Genomic DNA, 26272 nt, shown 5'->3' on the forward strand with positions numbered 1-26272 from the left:
CATTCCACATTCCATTCTATTCCACATTACATTCCACAATCCATTCCATTGCATTCCACATTCCATTCCACATTCCATTCCACTTTCCATTCCACATTCCATTCCACATTCCATTCCCTTGCATTCCACATTCCATTCCAATCCATTCCACGTTCCATTTCACGTTCCATTCTGCAGTCTATTCCACAATCCATTCCACGTTCCATTCCATTCCATTCCACGTTCCACTCTGCTTTCCATTTCTATCCATTTCTGTTCCATTCCACTGCATTGTACTCCACTCCATTCATTTCTATTTCTCTCCACTCCACTCCACTCCATTCCATTCCTCTCAATTCCATTCCATTCCACTCCTTGCTAATCCACTCCAATCCACTCCACTCCACCCCATTCCATTCCATTACCCTCCACTTCATTGCACTTCTTTCCTTTCCATTCCACTCCACTCCACTTGACTCCTTTACACTCCATTCCACTCGAGTCCACTCCAATCCTGTCCAGTCCACTCTGTTCCTCTGCATTCCACTCCACTCCACTCCACTCCACACCATAGCATTCCATTCCACTGCCCTCCACTCCACACTACTTCTCACCATTTAATACTGCTTCATTCCAATCCAGTGCATTCCACTAAACTCCACTCCTCTCCATTCTATTCTATTCCACTGCATTACACACCTTTCCATTATAATCTATTGCAATCCACTGAACTCCTTTCAGCTCCATTCCACTCCAATCCGCTCCATAACATTTAATACTACTCCATTCCATTCCACTCTATTCCACTTCACAGCACTCCACTACTTGCCATTCCACTGCACTCCACACCACTCCACTACATTGCATTCCACTCCATACCATTTAACTCCGTTCCACTCCACTCCATTCCATTCCATTTCACTGCACTCCTTTCCACTCCACTCTACTCCATTCCACTCCATTGCATTGCAGTCCGTTCCACTCCACTCCATTCCATTCCATTCCACTTCACTCCACTCCATTCCACTCTATTTCATTCCACTCCACTCCACTCCTTTCTTTTCCATTCCATTCCACTTCACTACACTCCATTTCAATCCATTCGACTCCATTCTACTTCACTTCACTCCAATCCATTCCATTCATTTCCATTCCACTCCATTCCATTCCATTCATCTTTACTCCATTTCAATCCACTTCATTGCATTCCACTTCATTGCACACCACTCCATTGTACTCCACTCAACTCCATTTCATTACATGGCATTCCATTCCACTCCACGCTATTCCAGTCCACACCACTCCACTCAACCCTATTCCATTCCACTCCACTCCGTTCCATTCCACTCCACTCCGTTCCATTCCACTCCACTCCATTCCATTCCATTCCACTGCACTGCACTCCACTCCACTCCACCCCACACCACTCAATTTAATTCCGCTCCATTCTGTTCCACTCACTCCACTCCACTCCAATACTTTCCACTGCACTCTATTCCATTCCACTCCCCTCCACTCAACTCCAAACATGTCCCTTCCATTCCATTCCACTACGGAAAACTCCATTTCTCTCCACTCCACTCCACACCACTCCATTCCACTCCAGTCCACTCCATTCCATTCCACTTCACTCCACTCCATTCCACTCCACTCCACTCCATTCCACTCCACTCCATTCCACTCTACTCCACTCCATTACATTCCCTTCCACTCCAATCAACTCCATTGCAATCCATTCCACTCCATTCCACTCCCCAAAATTCCATTCCATTCCATTCCATTCCATTCTTTTAAATTCCTTTCCAATCCATTCCACTGCATTCCATTCCATCCACTCCACTCCATTCCAGTACATTCCATTCCACTCCACTCCATTGCATTTAATTCCAGTCCACTCCACTGCATTCCTCTCCATTCCATTCCACTTCACTCTGCTCCATTCTATTCCCTTCCATTCCATTGTACTCCATTCCACTCCATTCCATTCTACTCCATTCCACTCCACTCCACTCTGTTCCAGTCCATTCCACCCCTCTCCAGTCCACTGCAATTGATTACACTCCATTCCAGTCCACTTCACTCCATTGCTTTCCATTCCACTCTATTCCATTCCATTCCACTCTACCCCATTCTACTCCATTCCAATCCACTCCACTCCATTCCATTCCTTTCCATTCCACTCCATTCCATTTCAATCCAATCCATTCCAGTCCACTCCACTCCTTTCCTCACCACTCCACTCCTCTCCACTCAACTTCTTTCCATTCCACTCCACTCCATTCCATTCGGTTGCACTCCATTCCATTCCATTCCACTCCACTCCTCTCCTCTCCATTACATTTTAATCTACTCCATTCCATTCCCTTCCATCCCACTCCATTCCTGTCCACTCCATTCCACTCTATTCCATTCCATTCTGTTCCACAACACTCCACACCATTCCATTCCAATCCTATCCATCCCACTCCATTCCATTCCAATCCACTCCACTCCACTCTACTCCACAACATTCCATTTCACTCCAATCTATTCCATTCAACTCTACTCCATTGCATTGCATTCCATTCTACTCCACTCCACTCCACTCCACTCCTTTGCATTCTATTCCATTCCATTGCACTCCACTCCACTCCCCTCTATTCCATTCCACTCCATTCCATTCCACTCCATTCCATTCTATTCCACTCCTCTCCACTTCGTTGCACAGCATTCTATTCATCTCCACAGCGCTCCATTCGATTCCATTCCATTCCACTCTACTCCAGTCCATTTAAATCCATTTCACTCCATTCCACTTCACTCCACTCCATTACATTCCTTTCCACTCCATTCCACTACACTTCATTCCACTCCATTCCAGTCCTTTCCACTCCAGTTCAGTCCACTCCACTCCACTCCATTCCATTCCATTCCACAACATTACACTACTTTCGATAGCAATCCATTCCACTCCTCTCCATTCCATTCCACTCAACCCTCCTCCATTACACTCCATTCAATTTAATTCCACTCTCCTCCATTCCACTGCACACCATTCCACTCCACTGCATACCATTTCATTCCACTGAACTCCCATCCATTCCACTCCACTCCATTCCACTACACTCCAATCCATTCCATTGCATTCCACTCCACTCCTCTCCATTCTAATCCCTTCTACTTCATTCCACTCAACTAAATTTCATTTCAGTCCATTCCGTTCCATTCTATTCCACTCCTTTCCATTCCAATCCTTTCCAATCCACTCCACTCCATTCCAATCGACTCCACTCCTTTCCATTGCAATCCATTCCACTCCATCCCATTCCACTCCAACCCATTCCAGTACCCTCCACTCCATTCCACTGCATTCCATTCCACTCCACTCCATTCCATCCCACTTAACTCCATTTCATTCCTTTCCATTTCATTGCACTCTACTTCCTCCGATCCACTCCATTCCATTGCACTATGTTCCATTCCACTCCATTCCACTCCACTCCACTGTATTTCACTCCTCCCCATTCCACTTCACTCTGCTCCTTTCCATTCCATTCCATTCCATTCCACTGTTCTCCATTCCATTGCATTGCACTTTAATCCATTTCACTCCACTCCTCTCCGTTACATTCCATTCCACTCCACTCTTCTCCATTCCACTGCATTCCCATCCACTCCTCTCCACTGCACTCCATTCCATTCCATTCCACTGCACTCCTTTCCATTCCATTCCAATCCTTTCCACTCCACTCCATTTCACTCCACTCCACTCCATTCCATTTAATAACACTCCATTCCATTCCACTCCATTACACTTCGCTCAACTGCATTCCACTGCACTCCATCCCATTCTATTCCACTGCACTCCATTCAATTGCATTCCAATCCGTTCCATTCCACTCCATCTATTCCACTCCACTCCATTCCACTCCGCTCCACTCCAGTCCACTCCATTCCTTGCCATTTCACTCCAGTGAACTCCATTTCAATCCACTCCAATCCACTCCACAGCATTTCACGCAATTTCATTCCATTCCATTCCACTCCTTTCCACTACACCCATTCCACTCCATTCCAGTCCATTTCACTCCACTCCACTCCATTCCGTTCCAATCCACTGCACTCCACTACATTCCATTCCAATCCATTCCAATCCACTTCATTCCATTCCTCTCAACTCTAGTCCATTCCACTCCACTCCACTGCACCCTACTCCACTCCCCTGCATTCCACTCTACTCCATTCAATTCCATTACGTGCCACTCCACTGCACTCTACTCCCTTCCACAAAATTCCTGTCCACTCCATTCCAAAGCACTCCATTCCGTTCAATTCCACTGCACTCAATTCCATTCCATTCCAATCCATTCCACTCCACTCCATTCTATTCCTCTCCACTCCACTCCACTCCCCTCCACTCCTATCCTCTCCATTCCATTCCCTTCCATCCCATTCCACTCCATTGCTCTGTACTCCACTCCATTCCATTCCATTCCAATCCATACCATTCTATTCCATTCCATTCCATTCCATTCAACTCCATTCCACTCCACTCCACTAGATTCCATTCCTTTGCATCCAGTTCATTCCAATCCATTACAGTCCATTCCACTACAATCCACCCCATTCCTTTCCATTCCATTCCATTCCAGTCCTTTCCACTCCAATAAACTCTATTCCACTCCACTCCACTCCATTCCATGCCATTCCATTCCATTCTACTCCACAAACTCCATTCCACTCAAATCCATTCCATTCCACTCCTATCATTTCCATTCCACTCCTTTCGTGTTCATTTCCCTCCATTCCACTCCATTCCATTCCATTCCATTCCATTTCACACCACTCCAGTCTATTCCACTCCACTGCACACTCTACTCCATTCCACTCCAATCCCCTCCATTCCATTTCACTCCCTAAGATTCCATTCCACTATACTCCATTCCACTCCATTTCCTTCCTTTCCACTCCATTCCATTCCATTCCACTCCATTGCAGTCCACTCCACTGCACTCCACACCACTCCATTTAGTTCCACTCCACTTCACTCCACTCCACTCCATTTCATTCCACAATATTCCATTTCCATCCGTTCCACTCCACTTCACTCCATTCCACTCCAGTGCATTCCATTCCATTCCACTCTACTCCGTTCCATTCCACCCCACTCTATTCCACTCCACACCACTCCAATCCATTCCATTCCACTCCACTCCATTCCAGTCCATTACACTCCCTTCCACTACACTCCACTCCATTCCAATCCATTACACTCCCTTCCACTACACTCCACTCTATTCCTTTCCATTACATTCCATTACACTCCACTCTACTGCTTTGTATTCCACTACATTCCATTGAACTCCATTTCATTAAACTCCACTCCATTCCAATCCACGCCACTCCATTCCACTTCACTGCACTCAAATCTATTCCATTCCATTCCACTCCACACCATTCCATTCCATTCCACTGCATTACTCTTTACTGCATTCCATTCCAATCCATTCCACTCCACTCCATTCCGTTGCAATCCACTTCACTCCACTCCACCCCAATTCATTCCACGCTATTCCATTTCCATCCGTTCCACTTTACTCCACTCCATTCCACTCCACTGCATTCCTTTCCATTCCACTCCACTCCATTCCAATTCACTCAACTCCATTCCACTCCAATCCACTCCATTCCATTCCATTGCACTCCAGTTCATTCCAATCCATTACAGTCCATTCCACTACAATCCACGCCATTCCTTTCCATTCCATTCCATTCCAGTCCTTTCCACTCCAATCAACTCTATTCCACTCCACTCCACTCCATTCCATGCCATTCCATTCCATTCTACTCCACAAACTCCATTCCATACCAATCCGTTCCATTCCAATCACATCCATTCCATTCCACTCCAATCATTTCCATTCCACTCCTTTTGTGTTCATTTCACTCCATTCCACTCCATTCCCTTCCATTCCATTTCACACCGCTTCAGTTGATTCCACTTCAGTGCACTCCACTCTTCTCCATTCCACTCCAATCCCCTCCATTCCCCTTCATTCCATTTCACTCCCTACCATTCCATTCCACTATACTCCATTCCCTTCCATTTCATTCCTTTCCACTCCATTCCATTCCATTCCACTCCATTCCAGTCCACTCCACTGCACTCCACTCCACTCCACCCTAATCCATTCGATACCATTCCATTCAATTCAAATTCAATCCATTCCATTCCACACCACTACATTCCACACAACTCCACTCCACTCCACTGCACTCCACTCCACTCCACTCTACTCCACTCCATTCCACTCCATTCCATTCCAATCCTTTCTTTCCTCAGGATCACACTCTGTCACAAAAGCTGGAGTTCAGTGGCACAATCTCAGCTCACATTTCTTTTCACCATCCATTTGTATTCCATTCCATCCCATTCCATTCAATATTATTTCACTCCACTCCACTGCATTCCACTCAATTCCATTCCACTCCTTTCCAGTCCAATCCACTCTATTTCGCTCCACTCCACTCCATTCCATACCATTAAATTCCATTCTAGTTCACTCCACTCCATTCCATGCCATTCCATGCCATTCCACTCCATTCCCTTCCATTCCACTCCAATCCTTTCAGTTCCACTCCATTCCTGTTCATTCTACTCCATTCCATTCCATTTCACACCATTCCAGTCAATTCCACTCCACTGCACTCCACTCTACTCCATTCCACTCCAATCTCCTCCATTCCATTCCATTCCATTTCACTCTATACCATTCCATTCCACTATATTCCTTTACACTCCATTTCATTCCATTCCACTCCATTCCATTCCATTCCACTCCATTCCAGTCCACTCCACCGCACTCCACTCCACTCCACTCTAAACCATTCCTTACCATTACATTCCTTTCAACTCCAATCAATTCCATTCCACAGCACTACATTCCACACCACTACATTCCACACCAGTCCACACCACTCCACTCTACGCCACTCCACTCCACGCCACTCCACTCCATTCCATTCTATTCCACACCCTTCCATTCCATTCCTCTCCACTGCACTCCACTGCACTCCACTCCATTTCATTAATACATTCCATTCCATTCCTGTCTAATCCATTCCATTCCACTCCACTCCACTCCATTCGATTGCACTCCATTCCACTCCATTCCACTCCAGTCCACTTCACTCCACTCCACTCCATTCTGCTGCAATCAGCTCCACTCCAATCTATTCCATTCCATTCCAGTCCACTCCATTCCAATCCATTCCATTCCATTCCAGTCAACTCCATTCGATTACATTCCACTACATTCCATGCCATTCCATTCCAATCCTTTCCTTTCCACTCCACTCCATTCTACTGCATTCCATTCTATTCCATTCTATTAAACTCCATTCCATTCCACTCCTCTCCATTCCAGTCCACTCTACTCCATTCCACTCTGCTCCATTCCACTCCACTCCACTCAAATCCATTCCATGCCATTCCATTCAATTCTACTACACTCCATTCCATTCCACTCATCTCCTTTCCATACCATTCCATTCCACTAAACTCTACTCCACTTCACTCCATTCCACCCCATAACATTCCACTCCATTCCCCTCCTCTCCATTCCATTCCATTCGACTCCACTCCACTCCATTCCATTCCACTCCATTCCACTCTAATCCATTCCCTTCCAATCCATTCGACTCCATTCCATTCCATTCCAATCCACACTACTACATTCCATTCCAATCCACGCCACTCCATTCCACTGCATTGCACTCCATTCCACTCCTATCCACTCCACTCCTTTCCACTCCACACCACTCCATTCAAGTCTACTAAACTCCAGTCCACTCCATTCCATTGCATTCCACTGCATGGAATTCCGCTGCACTCTTCTATTTTCATTCCATTCCATTCCATTAAACTCCATTCCATTCCATTCGATTCCATTCCATTTGATTCACTTCCATTCGAAGCCTCCCCACTCCTTTCCACTCCACTCCAATCCATTCCGTTCCACTCCACTCCACTCCATTCCATTCCATTCCATTCCACTCCTTTCCATTCCGTTTCAATCCATTCCAGTCCACTACACTACATTCCACTACACTCCACTGCACTACTCTCCACTCCAAGAAATGCCTTTACATTCCACTCCACTCCATTCCATTCCACTCCAATGCATTCCATTTCATTCCATTCCATCCACTCCTCTCCACTCCACTGAATTCCACTCCATTCCATTCCAATCCATTCCACTCCTCTCCACTCCATTCCATTCCATTCCACTCCACTCAACTCCACTAAACTCCATTCTTTTCATTTTCAATACGTTGCATTCCATTCCTTTCTTTCCACAGGATCTTACTCTGTCATAAAAGTTGAAGTGCAGTGGCGCAATCTCAGCTCATATTTCTTTTCACCATTCCATTGCATTCCATTCCATCCCATTCCATTCAATACTATTTCACTCCACTCCACTGCACTCCACTCCATTCCATTCCACTCCATGCCATTCCATTCCACTCCATTCCAATCCACTCCACTGCATTCCACTCCACTCCACTCCATTCAATTGCATTCCATTCCATTCCGTTTCACTCCATTGCATTCCATTCCTTTCCTTGGATAGGATATCACTGTGTCACCCAGGCTGGAGTGAAGTGGCACAATCTCAGCTCACATTATATGTCACTTTCCATTTCATTAAATTCTATTCCATTGCATTGCTTTACATGCCATTCCATTCCGTTCCATTGCATTACATTGCATTCCATTCCATTCCATTGCATTCCATTCCATTTCATTCCAATAAATTCCATTCAATTCCAAACCACTGTTTTCCACTCCACTCCACTCCACTATATTCTGTTACATCTGATTCCATTCCACTCCATTCCACTCCATTCCACTCCTCTCCACTCCACGGCACTCCACCCCATTCCACTCCATCCCTTTCCTTTCCACTCCATTCCATTGCACTCCACTCCACCCCACTCAACTCCACTTCACTCCTTTCCATTCCATCCCATTCTATCCCTCTCCATTCCACTCCACTACACTTCACTCCACTGCACTCTAGTCCATTCCAGATCACTCCATTCCATTACATCGCATTCCATTCCTCTCTTTCGAGAGTATCTCACTCTCTCACTCATACGGAGCCCCAGTAGCACAATACAAACTTGCACTGCATTCCAATCCGTCCCACTGCACTCCAATCCACTCCACTCCAATCCACTCCACTCCACTACACTGCAATGCATTCCACACCACTCGATTACACTTCATTCCACTCCATTCCATTACTCTCCATTCCCCTTCCACTGAATTCCATTCCATTCCTCTCCACTGCACTCCACTCCACTCCATTCCATTCCATTAATCCATTCCATTCCATTAATCCATTCCATTCCATTCCATTCCTGTCCATTCCATTCCATTCCACTGCTCTCCACTCCATTCCATTGTACTCCATTGCACTCCATTCCACTCCACTCCACTCCAATCCTATGCACTGAATTCCATTCCATTCCATTCCATTCCATTCCAATCCATTCCATTCCATAACATTACATTACATTACATTCAACTCCATTCGATTACACTCCACTACATTCCATTCCATTGCATTCCACTCCTTTTCTTGCCACTCCATTCCAGTCCATTACAGTCAACTCCACTCCATTCCATTCTATTCCACTCCAATGCCCACCACTACATTCCATTACATTCCACTCCACTCCATTCCACTCCTCTCCACTGCACTGCATTCGATTCCATTCCATTTTGTTCCATTCCACTTCATTTCTCTCAACTCCATTCCATTCCACTCGATTCCAATCCACTCCATTCCACTCCACTCCACTCCATTCAATTCCTTTCCATTCCACTCTACATTCCACTCCACTTCACTCCATTCCACTCCACTCTCCTGCGTTCCAATCCTTTCCATTCCATTCCATTCCATTAAACTCCTTTCCATTTCACTCCAATCAATTCCAGTCCACTCCACTCCATTCCACTCCACTCTACTGCATTCCATTCCATTCCATTAAACTCCATTGCATTCCACTCCACTCCATTCTAGTCCACTCCACTCCATTCCACTCCATTCCACTCCACTCCCCTCAAATCCATTCCATTCCATTCTATTCTACTCCACTCCATTCCATTCCACTCCTCTCCTTTCAATTCCATTCCATTCTATTCTACTCCACTCCATTCCATTCCACTCTTTTCCTTTCAGTTCCATTCCATTCCACTAATCTCCATTCCACTACATTCCACTCCATTCCTTTCCACTCCATTCCACTCCATTACATTCCATTCCATTCGACTCCACTCCACTCCACTTCATTCCAACCCAATCAATTCCACAACACTCCATTCCCTTCCACTCCATTCCATTCCATTCCACTCCACTCCATTCCAGCCCACTCCACTACACTCCACTCTACTGCATTCCATTCCATTCCATTCCATTTAAATCCATTCCATTCCACTCCCCTCCATTCCAGTCCACGCCACTCCATTCAACTCCACTCCACTCAAATCTATTCCATTCCATTCCACTCAATTCTACCACACACCATTCCATTTCACTCCTCTCCTTTCCATACAATTCCATTTCTCCAAACTCCACTCCACTCCATTCCACTCCATTGCATTCCACTCCATTCCTCTCCACTCCATCCCATTCCATTCGACTCCACTCCACTCGATACCATCCCACTCCATTCCACTCCACGCCATTCCCTTCCACTCCTTTCCTTTCCATTCCATTCCCCTCCATTTCTTTTCATTCCACTCTACTCCATTCCAGCCCACTGCACTCCCCTCCACTCCACTCCAATCCATTTTCTTCCATTACACTCCATTCCACTCCACTCCACTCCATTCCACTCCACTCCACTCCATTCCACTCCACTCCACTCCACTCCAATCCGTTCCATTCCATTCCACTCCATTCCACTCCAATCCATTCCATTCCATTATACTACACTTCATTCCATTCCACTCCTCTGTTTTCCATAATATTCCATTCCACTAAACTACACTCCACTCAACTCTATTCAACTCCATTCCATTCCAATCCATTCTACGCCACTCCACTCTATACCATTCGACTCCACTTCAATGCACTCTGTTCCATTCCACTCCATTCCACTCCACTCCATTCCCTTCCACTCCATTCCTTTCAATTCTATTCCACTCCATTCCATTCTATTTCACTCCACACCACTACATTCAATCCAATCCACGCCACTCAGTTCCACTGCACTCCACTACAATCTACTCCAATCCACTCCACTCCTTTCCACTCCTTACAACTCCATTCCAGTCAAGTAAACTCCACTCCACTTCATTCAATTGCATTCCACTGAATGCAATTCCGCTGCACTATATGCCTTTCCATTACATTACATTCCAGTAAACTCCATTCCATTCCATACTATTCCAATTCATTTGATTCCGTTCCATTCCACACCTCTCCTCGCCATTTTACTCCAACCCAGTCCACTGCACTTCTCTCCACTCCATTCCATGTCATTGCATTCCATTCCACTCCATTGAATTCCATTCCACTGAATTCCGTTTCATTACATTCCATCCACTCCACTCCACTCAATTCCACACCATTCAATTCCAATCCATTACTCTCCATTCCATTCCACTCCACTCCACTCCGTTCCACTCCATGCCACTCTACACCATTCCATTCCACTCTTCCACTCCATTCCACTCCATTCCAATACACTCCACTCCAATCCACTCCACTTCATTCCATTCCATTCCATTCCATTCCTTTCCACTCTACACCTTTCCACTCCTCTCCATTCCACTCCATTCCATTCCATTTCATTCCATTTGACAACATTCCACTATACTCCTTTCCACTCCAATCCACTACCCTCCATTCCACTCCATTCCACTCCATTACACTCCATTCCACTCAATACTCTCCACTCCAATCCACTCCACTTCATTCCATTCCATTCCATTCCACTCCTTTCCACTCTACACCTTTCCACTCCTCTCCATTCCACTCCATTCCATTCCATTACATTGCATTTGAATCCATTCCACTATACTCCTTTCCATTCCACTCCACTCCACTCCATTCCACTCCACTCCACTCCATTCCACTCCATTCCATTCCATTCCATTCCCCTCCATTACAGGGCATTCCACTCCACCCCAGTCCATTCCATTTCATTCCACTCCTCTCCACTCCACTCCAATCCATTTCTTTCCACTCCATTCATTCCTCTCCATTCCACTCCACTCCACTCCAATCCACTCCACTCCGTTCCATTGCTCTCCACTGCACTCCACTCCACTCCATTCCACTCCACTGAATTCCAACCCACTCTGTTCCATTGTATTTCACTCCTAAAACAGTGCATTCCATTCCAATCCACTCCATTCTACTCCACTCCACTCCATTCCATTTCATTCCCTTCCATTCCATTCCACTCCATTCAATTCCATTCCACTATACTCATTCCACTCCTGTCCCTTCCACTCCACTCCAATCCATTTTATTCCATTACACTCCATTCCACTCCACTCCACTCCATTCCACTCCACTCCACTCCACTCCAATCCGTTCCATTCCATTCCACTCCACTCCACTTCTTTCCACTCCCTTCCACTCCACTCCAATCCATTCCACTCCACTCCACTCCACTACGTTCTATTACATTCCACTCCATTCCATTCCATTCCACTCCATTCTAGTCCATTCCTCTCCACTTCGTTCCATTCCGTTTCATTCCATTAAATTCCATTCCACTACATTCCATTCCATTCCACTTCATTCCACTCCACTCCACTGCAATCTACTCCACTCTACTCCACTACAATCCAGTCCGTACTATTCCATTCCTTTCAACTCTAATCCATTTCATTCAACACCACTCCACTCCACTCCACTCCACTCCATTCCTTTGATTTTCACTCTATTCCATTCCGTTCCTTTCTTTCCACAGGATCTCGCTCTGTTAGAAAGTTGGATTACAGTGGCACAATCTCATCTCACATTTCTTTTCACCATCCCATTGCATTCCATTCCATCACATTCCATTAAATACTATATCACTCCCTTCCACTGCACTCCACTCCATTCCATTCCACTCCATCCCATTGCATTCTACTCCATTCCAGTCCACTCCACTGCACTCCACTCCACTTCTCTCCATTCCATTCCATTTCACAACATTGCATTCCATTCCTTTTCTTCGAAAGAGTATAATTGTCTCACCCAGACTGGAGTGCAGTGGCACAATCTCAGCTCACATTACATGTCACTTTCCATTCTCTTGCTTTCTATTCAGTTGCATTCCTTAGCATTCCATTAAATTCCATTTCATTTTATTCCATTCCATTCAATTCCAGACCATTCTTTTCCACTCCACTTCACTCCACTCCACTCAATTTCTTTCCACACTACTCCATTTCAATCCTTTCCACTTCACTCCACTCCATTCCACTCCACTGCATTCCATTCCATTCCACTCCATTCCACTCCATTCCACTCCACTACATTCCACTCCACTCCTCTCCATTCCATTCCACTCCACTCCACTCCATCCCAATCCATTACATGGCATTCCACTACACTACACTCCGTTCCAGTCCACTCCACTCCATTCCACTCCAATCTACTGCATTCCATTACTTTCCATCCCATTAAAATCGATTCCATTCCAATCCACTCCGTTCCAGTCCACTCCACTCCATTACAGTCCATTCCATTCCACTTCGTTCCACTCAAATCCATTCCGTTCCATTTCATTCTACTCCATTCCATTCCATTCCACTCCTCTCCTTTCCATTCCACTCCATTTCACTAAACACCACTCCACTACACTCCATTCCACTCCATTACATTCCACTCTGTTCCACTCCACTCGATTCCATTCCATTAGACTCCACTCCACTCCACTCCCTTACATCCCACACCATTCGACTGCACTCCGTTCCCTTCCACTCCATTCCTTCCCATTCCATACCACTCCATTCCATTCCGTTCCAGTCCACTCCATTCCAGATCACTCCACTCCACTCCACTTTACTGCATTCCATTCCATTCCATTCCATTAAACTGCATTCCATTCCACTCCACTCCATTCCAGTACACTCCACTTCATTCCACTCCACTCCATTCAACTCCACTCCATTCCACTCCACTTCACTCAAATCCATTCCATTCCATTCTACTCCACTTCATTCCATTCCATTCCATTCCTCTCCTTTCTGTTCCATTACATTCCACTAAACTCCACTCCACTCCACTCCATTCCACTCCATTCCACTCCACTCCATTCCTTTCCACTCCATTCCATTCCATTCGACTCCACTCTACTCCACTCCCTTCCATTCCACTCCCTTCCACTCCACTCCATTCCCTTCCACTCCATTTCTTTCCATTCCATTCCACTCCATTCCATTCCATTCCACTCCACACCACTACATTCCATTCCACTACACACCACTACATTCCATTCCACTCCACTCCACTACATTCCACTGCACTCCACTCCATACCTCTCAAATCCACTCCACTCCATTCCACTCCGTACTACTCTGTTCCCGTCTACTAAATTCCACTCTGATCCCTTCCATTGCATTGCACTGCAAGCAATTCTGCTGCAGTTTAATCCTTTCCATTCCATTCCATTCCATTAAACTCCATTCCATTCTGTTCGATTCCATTCCAATTGATTCCATCCCATGCCACTACTTTGCACTCCATTCCACTCCACTCCAGTCCACTTCATTCCATTCCATTAAACTCCATTCCATTCCAATCCACTCCATTCCAGTACACTCCACATTATTCCACTCTACTCCATTCCACTCCACTCCAGTCCACTTAATTCCATTCCATTCCATTCCATTCTACTCCACTTCATTCCATTCCATTCCCCTCCTTTCCATTCCATTCCATTCCACTAAACTCCACTCCACTCCACTCCATTCCACTCCATTCCACTCCACTCCATTCCTCTCCACTCCTTTCCATTCCATTCGACTCCACTCTACTCCAGTACCTTCCATTCCACTCCCTTCCACTCCATTCCATTCCCTTCCACTCCATTTCTTTCCATTCCATTCCACTCCATTCCATTCCATTCCACTCCACACCACTACATTCCATTCCACTCCACACCACTACATTCCATTCCACTCCACTCCACTACATTCCACTGAACTCCACTCCATACCACTCCAATCCACTCCACTCCATTCCACTATGTAACACTCCGTTCCCCTCTAGTAAATTCCACTTCGATCCCTTCCATTGCATTGCATTGCAAGCAATTCCGCTGCACTTTAATCCTTTCCATTACATTCCATTTCATTAAACTCCATTCCATTCTGTTCGATTCCATTCCAATTGATTCCATTCCATTCCACTACTTTCCACTCCATTCCACTCCACTCCAGTCCTCTTCATTCCATTCCATTCCATTTCATTACATTCCAATCCTTTCCATTCCATTTCAATCCATTCCTGTCCACTACACTCCATTCCAGTACACTCTGCTGCACTCCTCTGCTCTCCATTCCATGCCATTGCATTCCGCTCCACTCCATTCCATTCCATTCCACTCCACTCAATTCCACTCCATTCTATTCCAATTCATTCCACTCCACTCCATTGCATTCAACTCCACTCCACTGCATGACATTCCATTCCATTCCACTCCAATCCACTCCACTCCACTTCATTCCATTCCATTCCACTCCTTTCCACTCCAATCCACTCCATTGCACTCCACTCCACTCCATGACGTTCCATTCCACTCTACTTCTATCCACTCCTCTCAATTCCACTCCATTCCATTCCATTTCATTCCAATCAACTCCATTCCACTCTTTTCCATTCCATTCCACTCCAGTCCACTCCACTTCAGTCCATTCCATTCCACTCCATTCCATTCATCTCCATTCCACCCCACTACCCTCAGTTTCACTCCACTCCGTTCCATTCCATTTCATTCCATTCCATTCCATTCCACTCCTTTACATTCCATTCAACTCCATTCTAGTGCTTTCCACTCCACTTCTATCCATTCCATTCCATTCCATTGCACTGCACTCTACTCCAATCCACTCCATTTCATTCCACTCCGTTCCATTCCTCTCCATTCCACTCAACTCCATTCCATTCCATTCCATTTCATTCCTCTCCACACCACTCCACTATACTCCACCACATTCCATTGTTCCCCACTGCACTCCACTCCACTCCATTCCACTCCACTGCATTCCAACCTACTCCATTCCAGTCCACTCCACTCCATTCCAGTCCACTCTACTCCATTTCATTCCATTCCATTCCATTTCACTCCATTTCATTCCATTCCACCATACTCAATGCCACTCCTCTCCATTCCACTCCACTCCATTCCATTTCATTCCATTACACTGCATTCCACTCCACTTCACTCTATTTTACTCAACTCCGCTCTATTCCATTCTATTCCATTCTATTCCATTCCACTCCATTCCACTTCTTTCCACTACATTACACTTCAATCCACTCCATTAGACACCACTCCACTCCACTACATTCCATTCCATTCCACCCCATTCCATTCCATTACACTCCGTTCCATTCCATACCACTCCATTCCATTCCATTAAACTCCACTCCATTCCATTCCGTTCCATTCCACCAAATTCCGTTTCACCATATTCCAGTCCATTCCACTCCATTCTTCTGTACTCCACTCCATTCTACTCCATTCCACTCCACTTCACTCCATTCCGTTACACTCCATTCCACTCCATTCCTTTCCATTCCATTAAGCTCCACAGCACTCCACTCCATTCCATTCCACTCCATTCCAAGGTACTCCACTCCATTCCACTCCACTCCAGTCCACTCGACTCCTCTCCATTTCATTCCACTCCATTCCATTCCTCTCCTTTCCACCCCGTTACACTCCGTTTCACTCCACTCCATTCTATTCCATTCCATTTCATTCCAGTCTACTCCACTCCACTCAACTCCACTCCATTCCTATCCAACCCACTCCACTCCATGCCACTCTATTCCTCACCACGCCATTCCATTACATTCCATGTCATTGCACTCCACTCCACTCCACCACATTCTGTTGTCCTCCAGTGCACTCCACTGCACTAAATTCCACTCCACTGCATTCCAACCTACTCCATTCCGTTCCATTCCTCTCCACTCCACTCCATTCCATTCCACTCCACTTCATTCCATTCCATTCCACTCCACTCAATTCCATTTCTTTTCATTCCATTCTGATCCACTCCATTCCATTCCATTCCACTATACTCCATTGCTGTAATCTCCATTACATTCCACTCCTTTCCATTTCATTCCAATACACTCCATTCCACTTCACTCCACTCCATTCCACTCCACTCCATTGAATTCCATTTCATACCACTCCACTCCACTTTATTCCACTCCATTCCACTCCACTCCACTCCTTTCCACTCCACTCCACTCCAGTACATTCAATTCCACTCCACTCCATTCCATTCCATACCACTCCATTCCAGTCCATTCCACTATATACAAGTCCGTTCCGCTCCACTCCATTAAATTCCATTAAATTCGATTAAATTCCATTCCACAACATTCTCGTCCATTTCACTCCATTCTACTATACTACACTCCATTCCACTCCATTCCAATCCATTTCAGCACATTCCGTTCCACTCTATTCCACTCCATTCCATTCCATTCCATTCCATTAAGGTCCACAACACTCCACTCCATTTCATTCCACTCCATTACACTCTACTCCCTTCCATTCCACTCCACTCCATTCCATTCCATTCCATTCCTCTCCTCACCACTCCACTACACTCCACCACATTCCATTGCTCTCCACTTCACTCCACTCCACTCCATTCCACTCCACTGCCTTCCAACCCACTCCTTTCCACTCTTTTCCACTCCACTCCACTCCATTCCACTCCACTCCACTCCCTTTCGTTTCATTCCATTCCATTCCATTTCACTCCATTCCATTCCATTCCACTATACTCCAATCCACTCCTCTCCATTTCACTCCACTCTATTCCATTTCATTCCATTTCACTGCATTCCACTCCACGTAACTCTATTTTACTCAACTCCTCTCTATTCCATTCTATTCCATTCCACTCCACTCCACTTCTTTCCACTCCATTCCACTCCAATCCACCCCATTATACACCACTCCGCTCCACTGCATTCCATTCCATTCCACTCCATGCCATTCCATTACACTCCGTTCCATTCCATACCACTCCATTCCAGTCCATTGAACTCCACTCCATTCCATTCCATTCCATTCCATCAAATTCCATTGCACTACATTCCAGTCCATTCCACTCCATCCTTCTGTATTCCACTCCATTCTACTCCACTCCACTCCACTTCACTCCATTCCATTCCACTCCATGCCACTCCATTCCATTAAGCTCCACAGCACTCCACTCCATTCCATTCTACTCCATTCCAATCTACTCCATTCCATTCCACTCCACTCCAGTCCACTCGACTCCCCTCCATTTCATTCCACTCCTTTCCATTCCTCTGCATTCCACCCCACTAGACTCCGTTTCACTCCACTCCATTCCATTCCATTCCATTTCTTTCCAGTCTACTCCATGCCAATCAACTCCACTCCATTCCATTCCAACCCACTCCACTCCACTCCATCCTCACCACGCCATTCCATTACATTACATTTCATTGCACTCCACTCCACTCCACCGCATTCCACTGTTCTCCACTGCACTCCACTGCACTAAATTCCACTCCACTGCATTCCAACCCACACCAATCCATTCCATTCCATTCCTCTCCACTTCATTCCCTTCCACTCCTCTTCATTCCATTCCATTCCACTCCACTTCATTCCCTTCCACTCCTCTTCATTCCATTCCATTTCACTCCATTCCATTCCATTTCATTTCGTTCCATTCCAATCCACTCCATTCCATTACATTCCAATATACTCCATTGCTCTAATCTCCATTACACTCCACTCCTTTCCATTTCATTCAATTACATTCCATTCCACTTCACTCCACTACATTCCACTCCACTCCACTCCATTCAATTCCATTTCATACCACTACACTCCACTTTTTTCCACTCCATTCCACTCCACTCCACTCCTTTCCACTCCACCCCACTCCACTCCATTCAATTCCATTCCACTCCATTCCATTCCATTCCACTCCATTCTTTTCCATTACACTACATACCAGTGCATTCCGCTCCACTCCATTAAATTCCATTCCATTCGATTAAATTCCATTTCACGACATTCTCGTCCACTTCACTCCATTCTACTATACTCCACTCCATTTTACTCCATTCCAATCCATTTCACCACATTTCGTTCCACTTTATTCCACTCCATTCCACTCCACTCCATTCCATTCCATTAAGCTCCTCAACACTCCAATTCATTTCACTCCACTACATTACACTCTACTGCATTCCATTCCACTCCACTCCAGTCCAATCCACTCTGCTCCATTTCATTTCACTCCATTCCATTCCTCTCCATTCCAGCGCACTACACTCCGTTTCACACCACTCCATTAGATTCCATTCCATTTCATTCCTGTCTGCTCCACTCCTCTCAACTCCACTAAATTCCATTCCAACCCACTCCACTCCACTCCATTTCACTCCACTACATTCCACTCCACTCCATTTCATTCTGTTCCATTAGACTCCAATGCATTCCATTCCACTCTACTCCATTTGTCACCACTCCATTCCACTCCATTAAATTCCGTTACATTCCACTCCTTTCCACTCCACTCCACTCCGTTCCACTCCACTCCATTCTATTCCATTCAATTTCATTCCATTAAACTCTACTCAACCGCACTCCACCTCATTCCAGTGCTCTCCACTGCACTCCACTCCACTCCATTCCACTTCACTGCATTCCAACCCACTACATTCCATTCTATTCCATTCCATTCCATTCCATTCCATTCCATTCCATTCCACTCCACTCCATTCCACTCCACTCCAATCCATTTCAATCCAATCCACTCCATTCCATTTCATTCCATTCCTTTCCATTCCACTCCATTCCATTCCATTCAACTCCTTTCTATTCCATTCCACTCTACTCCAAACCTCTACCCCCTAATCCACTCCATTCCATCCGATTTCATTGCACTCAATTCCTTTCCACTATACTCCATTCCATTCCACTCCAATCCCGTTAACTCCACTCCATTCCATTCATTTCTATTCCACCCCACAAAACTCAGTTTCACTCCACTTCATTCCATTCCACTCCATTTCATTTCAGTCTACTGCACTCCAACACAATCAACTCCACTCCATTCCATTCCAGGCCACTCTCCTCCACTCCATTCCACTCCACTTCATTCCACTCCATTCCACTCCATTCCACTCCATTCCATTCCGTTCTATTCCATTCCATTCCATTCCACTCCACTCCATTCCATTCGATTCCAATCTTCTCCTTTCATCTCCACTCCATTCCACTCCACTCCATTAAATTACATTCCACTCCTTTCCACTCCACTCCACTCCTTTCAAATCCACTCCACTCCATTTCATGCCATTCCATTCCATTCCACTTCATTCTAGTCGATTACACTCCACTCCATTCCATTCCATTCTATTCTACTCCACTCCTCTCCACTCCACTCTATTCCATTTCATTACACTCCATTCCATTCCTCTCCATTCCACTCCACTCCACACCACTCCATTACACTCCACTCCATTTCTTATCACTGCAATCCATTCCTCTCCACTCCACTCCACTCCATTCCACTCCTCTCCATTTCATTACATTCCATTTCATTCCACTCCACTCCACTTCACTCCACTCCACCACATTCCATTGCTATCCACTGCACTCCCCTCAATTTCACTCCACTGCATTCCAATCCACTCCATGCCATTCCATGCCATTCCACTCCCCTCCACTCCATTCCACTCCACTCCACTGCATTCCACTCGACTCCACTCCATTCCATTTCATCCCATTCCATTTCCATTCCATTCCACGCCATTCCATTCCATTTCCTTCCATTCCACTCCATTCCATTCCACTCCATTCCATTACATTCCACTATACTCCTTTCCACTCCTCTCCATTCCACTCCACTCCATTCCTTTTCATTCCATTACACTCCATTCCACTCCCCTCAACTCCATTCCACTCCACTCCATTCCATTCCATTCCATTCCATTCCACTCTACTCCACTTTTTTCCACTCCATTCCATTCCATTCCATTCCATTCCATTCCACTCTACTCCACTTTTTTCCACTCCATTCCACTCCACTCCACTCCATTTCACTCCACTCCACTCCAGTTCATTCCATTCAATTCCTCTCCATTACATTCCGTTCCTCTCTGTTCCCTTCCATTCCACTCCATTCCAGTCCATTCCACTCCTCTCCGTTCTATTTCATTCCGTCAAATTCTATTCCTGTACATTCCAGTCCATTCCACTCCACTCCTCTCCAGTTCATTCCATTCAATTCCTCTCCATTACATTCCGTTCCTCTCCGTTCCCTTCCATTCCAATCCATTCCAGTCCATTCCACTCCACTCTATTCCATTCCATTCCATCGAATTCTATTCCACTACATTCTAGTCCATTCCACTCCATTCTTCTGTACTCCACTCCGTTCTACTACATTCCACTCCATTTCACTCCATTCCGTTCCACTCCATTCCACTCCATTCCATTCCATTCCATTAAGCTCCGCAACATTCCACTGAATTCCATTCCCCTTCCTTCCACTCTACTCCATTCCATTCCACTCCACTCCAGTCCACTCGACTCCACTCCACTCCATTTCATTCCACTCCATTCTATTCCTCTCCATTCCACCTCACTACACTCAGTTTCACTCCACTCCATTCCATTCCATTCCATTATATTCCAGTCTACTTCACTCCACTCAACTCCACTCCATTCCATTCCAACCCACTCTCCTACACTCCATTCAACTCCACTCCACTCCATTCCATTAATTTCCACTTCATTCCACTCCACTCCACTCCAACACTTTCCATTGCTCTCCACTGCACTCCAATGCACTGCATTGCAGTCCACTGCATTCCAACACACTCCATTCCGTTCCATTCCACTCCACTACACTCCACTTCATTCTACTCCGCTCCACTGCATGCCTCTCCACTCCAATCTACTCCTTTCCACTTCATTTCGTTCTATTCCGTTCCACTTCATTCCATTCCATTCCACTACAATCCATTCTACTCCATTCCGTTGCACTCCACTCCATACCATTTCATTACATTACACTCCATTCCACTCCACTCTACTCCATTCCACTACACTCCACTCCATTCCACTACACTCCACTCCATTCCATTTCATTCCATTCCATTCCACTCCACTCCACTTCTTTCCACTCCATTTCCCTCCAATCCACTCCATTCCACTCCACTCCACTTCACTACATTCCATTCCATTCCACTCTGTTCCATTCCATTCCACTCCGTTCCATTCCATACCACTCCGTTCCATTCCATACCACTCCGTTCCATTCCTTTCCAAACCATTCCTCTCAATTCCACTCTACTCCATTTCAGTCCATTACATTTCATTCCACTCCACTCCACTCCACTCCACTCCACCAGAATCCATTTCTCTCCACTGCACTCCACTCCACTCAGTTCCACTCCACTGCATTCCAACTCTCTCCATTCCATTCCATTCCATTCCACTCCACTCCACTCCATTCTACTCCACTGCACTCCATTTCACTCCACTCCACTCCTTTCCATTTCATTCCATTCCATTCCATTCCGTTCCATTCCATTGCACTCCATTCCATTCCATTCCATTCCACTCCATTGCATTCCATCATACAATACTACATTCCACTCATCTCCATTCCTCTCCACTCCATTCCATTTCATTCCATTACACTCCATTCCTTTCCACTCCACTCCATTCCACTCCATTCCACTCCACTCCACTCTGTTCCATTCCATTCCATTCCACTGCACTCCACTTCTTTCCACTCCATTCCACTCCACTCCACTACATTCCACTCCACTCCACTGCATTCCATTCCATTCCACTCCGTTCCATAACATTCCACTCCGTTCCATTCCATTCCACTCCGTTCCATTCCATTGCACTCCATTCCAGTCCATTCCACTCCACTCCATTCCATTCCATTCCATCAAATTTCATTCCACTCCATTCCACTCCATTCCACTCCATTCTTCATTACTCCACTCCGTTTTACTCCATTCCACTCCATTTCCCTCCATTCCGCTCCACTCCATTCTCCTCTGTTCCATTCCTTTAAGCTCCAGGACACTTCACTCCAATCAATTCCAATCCATTACACTCTACTCCATGCCATTCCACTCCAATCCAGTCCACTTCACGCCTCTCCATTTCATTCCACTCCATGCCATTCCTCTCCATTCCACCTCAATACACTCCGTTTCACTCCACTCCATTCCATTCCATTCCATTTCTTTCCAGTCTTCTTCACTCCACTCAACTTCACTCCATTCCATTCCAACCCTCTCTACTCCATTCCATTCAACTCCACTCCGTTCCATTACATTACATTTCATTGCACTCCACTCCACTCCACCACATTCCATTGCTCTCCACTGCACTCCACTGCACTACGTTGTACTCCACTGCATTCCAACCCACTTCATTCCAATCCATTCCTTTGCACTCCACTCCACTCCATTACAATCCACTCCACTCCTTTCCTCTCCACTCCACTCCACTCCATTCCATTTCATTTTATTCCTTTCAATTCCAATCCATTCCGTTCTATTCCATTATACTCCATTCCTCTCCTCTCCGTTCCACTCCACTCCATTCCATTTCATTCAATTCCACTCCACTCCATTCCACTCCACTCCACTCCATTCCATTCCATTCCAGTCAACTCCACTCCACTTCTTTCCACTTCGTTCACCTCCACTCCACTCCATTCCACTCAACTCCACTCTACTACATTCCATTCAATTCCACTCTGTTCCATTCCATTTTGCTGCTTTCCATTCCATTCCTATCCATGCCACACAATTCCACTCCACTCCATTTCATTCAATTCCATTTCATTCCACTCCACTCCACTCCACTACACTACGCTCCACCACATTCAATTGCTCTCCACTGGACTGAATTCCACTCCATTCCACTCCACTGCATTCCAAACCACTCCATTCCATTCAATTATATTCCACTCCACTCCACTCCATTCAAATCCACTCCACCCCATACCACTCCGCTCTTCTCCATTCCATTTCATTCCATTCCATTCCATTCCATTCCATTCCATTCCACTCCATTCCACTCCATTCCATTCCACTCCATTCCACTCTAGTCCATTCCATTCCACTCCACTCCAGTCCACTCCACTCTGCTTCATTTCATTCCACTCCATTCCATTCCTCTCCATTCCACCCCACTGCACACCATTTCCCACCCCTCCATTTCACACCACTCCATTCCATTCAATTTCATTCCAGTCTACTTCACTCCACTCAAAACCACTCCATTCCATTCCAACCCACTCTATTCCACTCCAGTCCACTCTACTCCATTTCATCACATTCCATTTCATTACACTCCACTCCACCATATTCCATTGCTCTCCACTGCACTCCACTGCACTATATTGCACTCCGCTGCATTCCAACCCACTCCTTTCCATTCCATTCCATTCCCTTCCACTTCACTCCAATCCATTCCACTCCACTACTCTCCATTCCACTCCACTCCATTCCATTCCTCTCCACTCCACTCCACTCCTTTCCATTTCATTTCATTCCATTCCTTTCCACTCCATTCCATTGCATTCCACTATATTCCATTCCACTCCACTCCATTCCTTTTCATTGCAATAAACTCCATTCCACTCCACTCCACTTCTTTCCACCCCATTCCACTCCACTCCACTCCATTCCACTCCACTCCACTACATTCCATTCCATTCCACTCTGTTCCATTCCGTTCCACTCAATTCCATTCCAATCCATGCCACTCCAATCCACTGCACTCCATTTCAATCCATTCCATTTCATTCCACTCCACTACTCTCCACTACACTCCACCACATTCCATTGCTCTCCACTGCACTCCATTCCACTCCATTCCACTCCACTGCATTCCAACCCACTCCATTTTATTCCATTCCACTTCACTCCACTCCATTGGAATCCACTCCACTCCATTCCACTCCACTCCTCTCCATTCCATTTCATTCCATTCCATTCCATTCCACTCCATTGCATTCCATCCCATTCCACTCCATTCCATGCCATTCCAGTATACTCCATTCCACTCCTCTCCATTCCTCTCCACTGCATTCCATTTCATTTCATTACACTCCATTCCATTCCACTCCACTCCATTCCACTCCACTCCTTTCCATTCCATTCCATTCCACTACTCTCCACTTCTTTCCACTCCATTCCACTCAACTCTACTCCATTCCACTCCACTCCACTCCAATACATTGCACTCCATTCCACTACATTCCATTCCATTCCTCTCCGTTCCATTCCATTCCAGTAAAACTCACTCAATTTCATTCCATTCCATTCCACCAAATTCCATTCCACTACATTCCAATACATTCCACTCCATTCTTCTGTACTCCACTCCATTCTACTCTATTCCAATCCGATTGACCACATTCCATTCCACTCTGTTCAATTCTCTCCATTCCTTTCCATTCCATTAAGCTCCACAACACTCCACTCCATTTCATTCCACTCCATTCCACTCTACTCCATTCCATTCCTCTCCATTCCAGTCCACTCCACTCCGCTCCATTTCATTACCCTCCATTCATTTCCTCTCCATTCCACCCCACTACACTCCGTTTAACACCACTCCATTAGTTTCCATTCCATTTCATTCCAGTTAACTCCACTGCACTCAACTGCACTCCATTCCATTCCAACCAACTTCACTCCACTCGATTTCACTCCATTCCATTCCATTCCACTCCAATCCATTCCATTCCGTTAGATTCCAATCCATTCCATTCCACTCTACTCCATTTGTCACCACTCCGTTCCACTCCCCTAAATTCCGTTACAGTCCACTCCTTTCCACTCCACTCCACTCCATTCAACTCCACTCCGCTAGATTTCATGGCATTCCATTCCATTCCACTCCATTCCAATCCATTGCTCTGCATTGCAGTGCATTCCACTCCACTCCAATCCATTCCATTTCATTCCATTCCACTGCACTCCACTTCACTCCAGTCAACTCCATTTCATTCCACTCC

This window comes from Pongo pygmaeus, chromosome 16 (genome assembly GCF_028885625.2).
Source record: "Pongo pygmaeus isolate AG05252 chromosome 16, NHGRI_mPonPyg2-v2.0_pri, whole genome shotgun sequence".
Taxonomy (NCBI): Eukaryota; Metazoa; Chordata; class Mammalia; order Primates; family Hominidae; genus Pongo; species Pongo pygmaeus.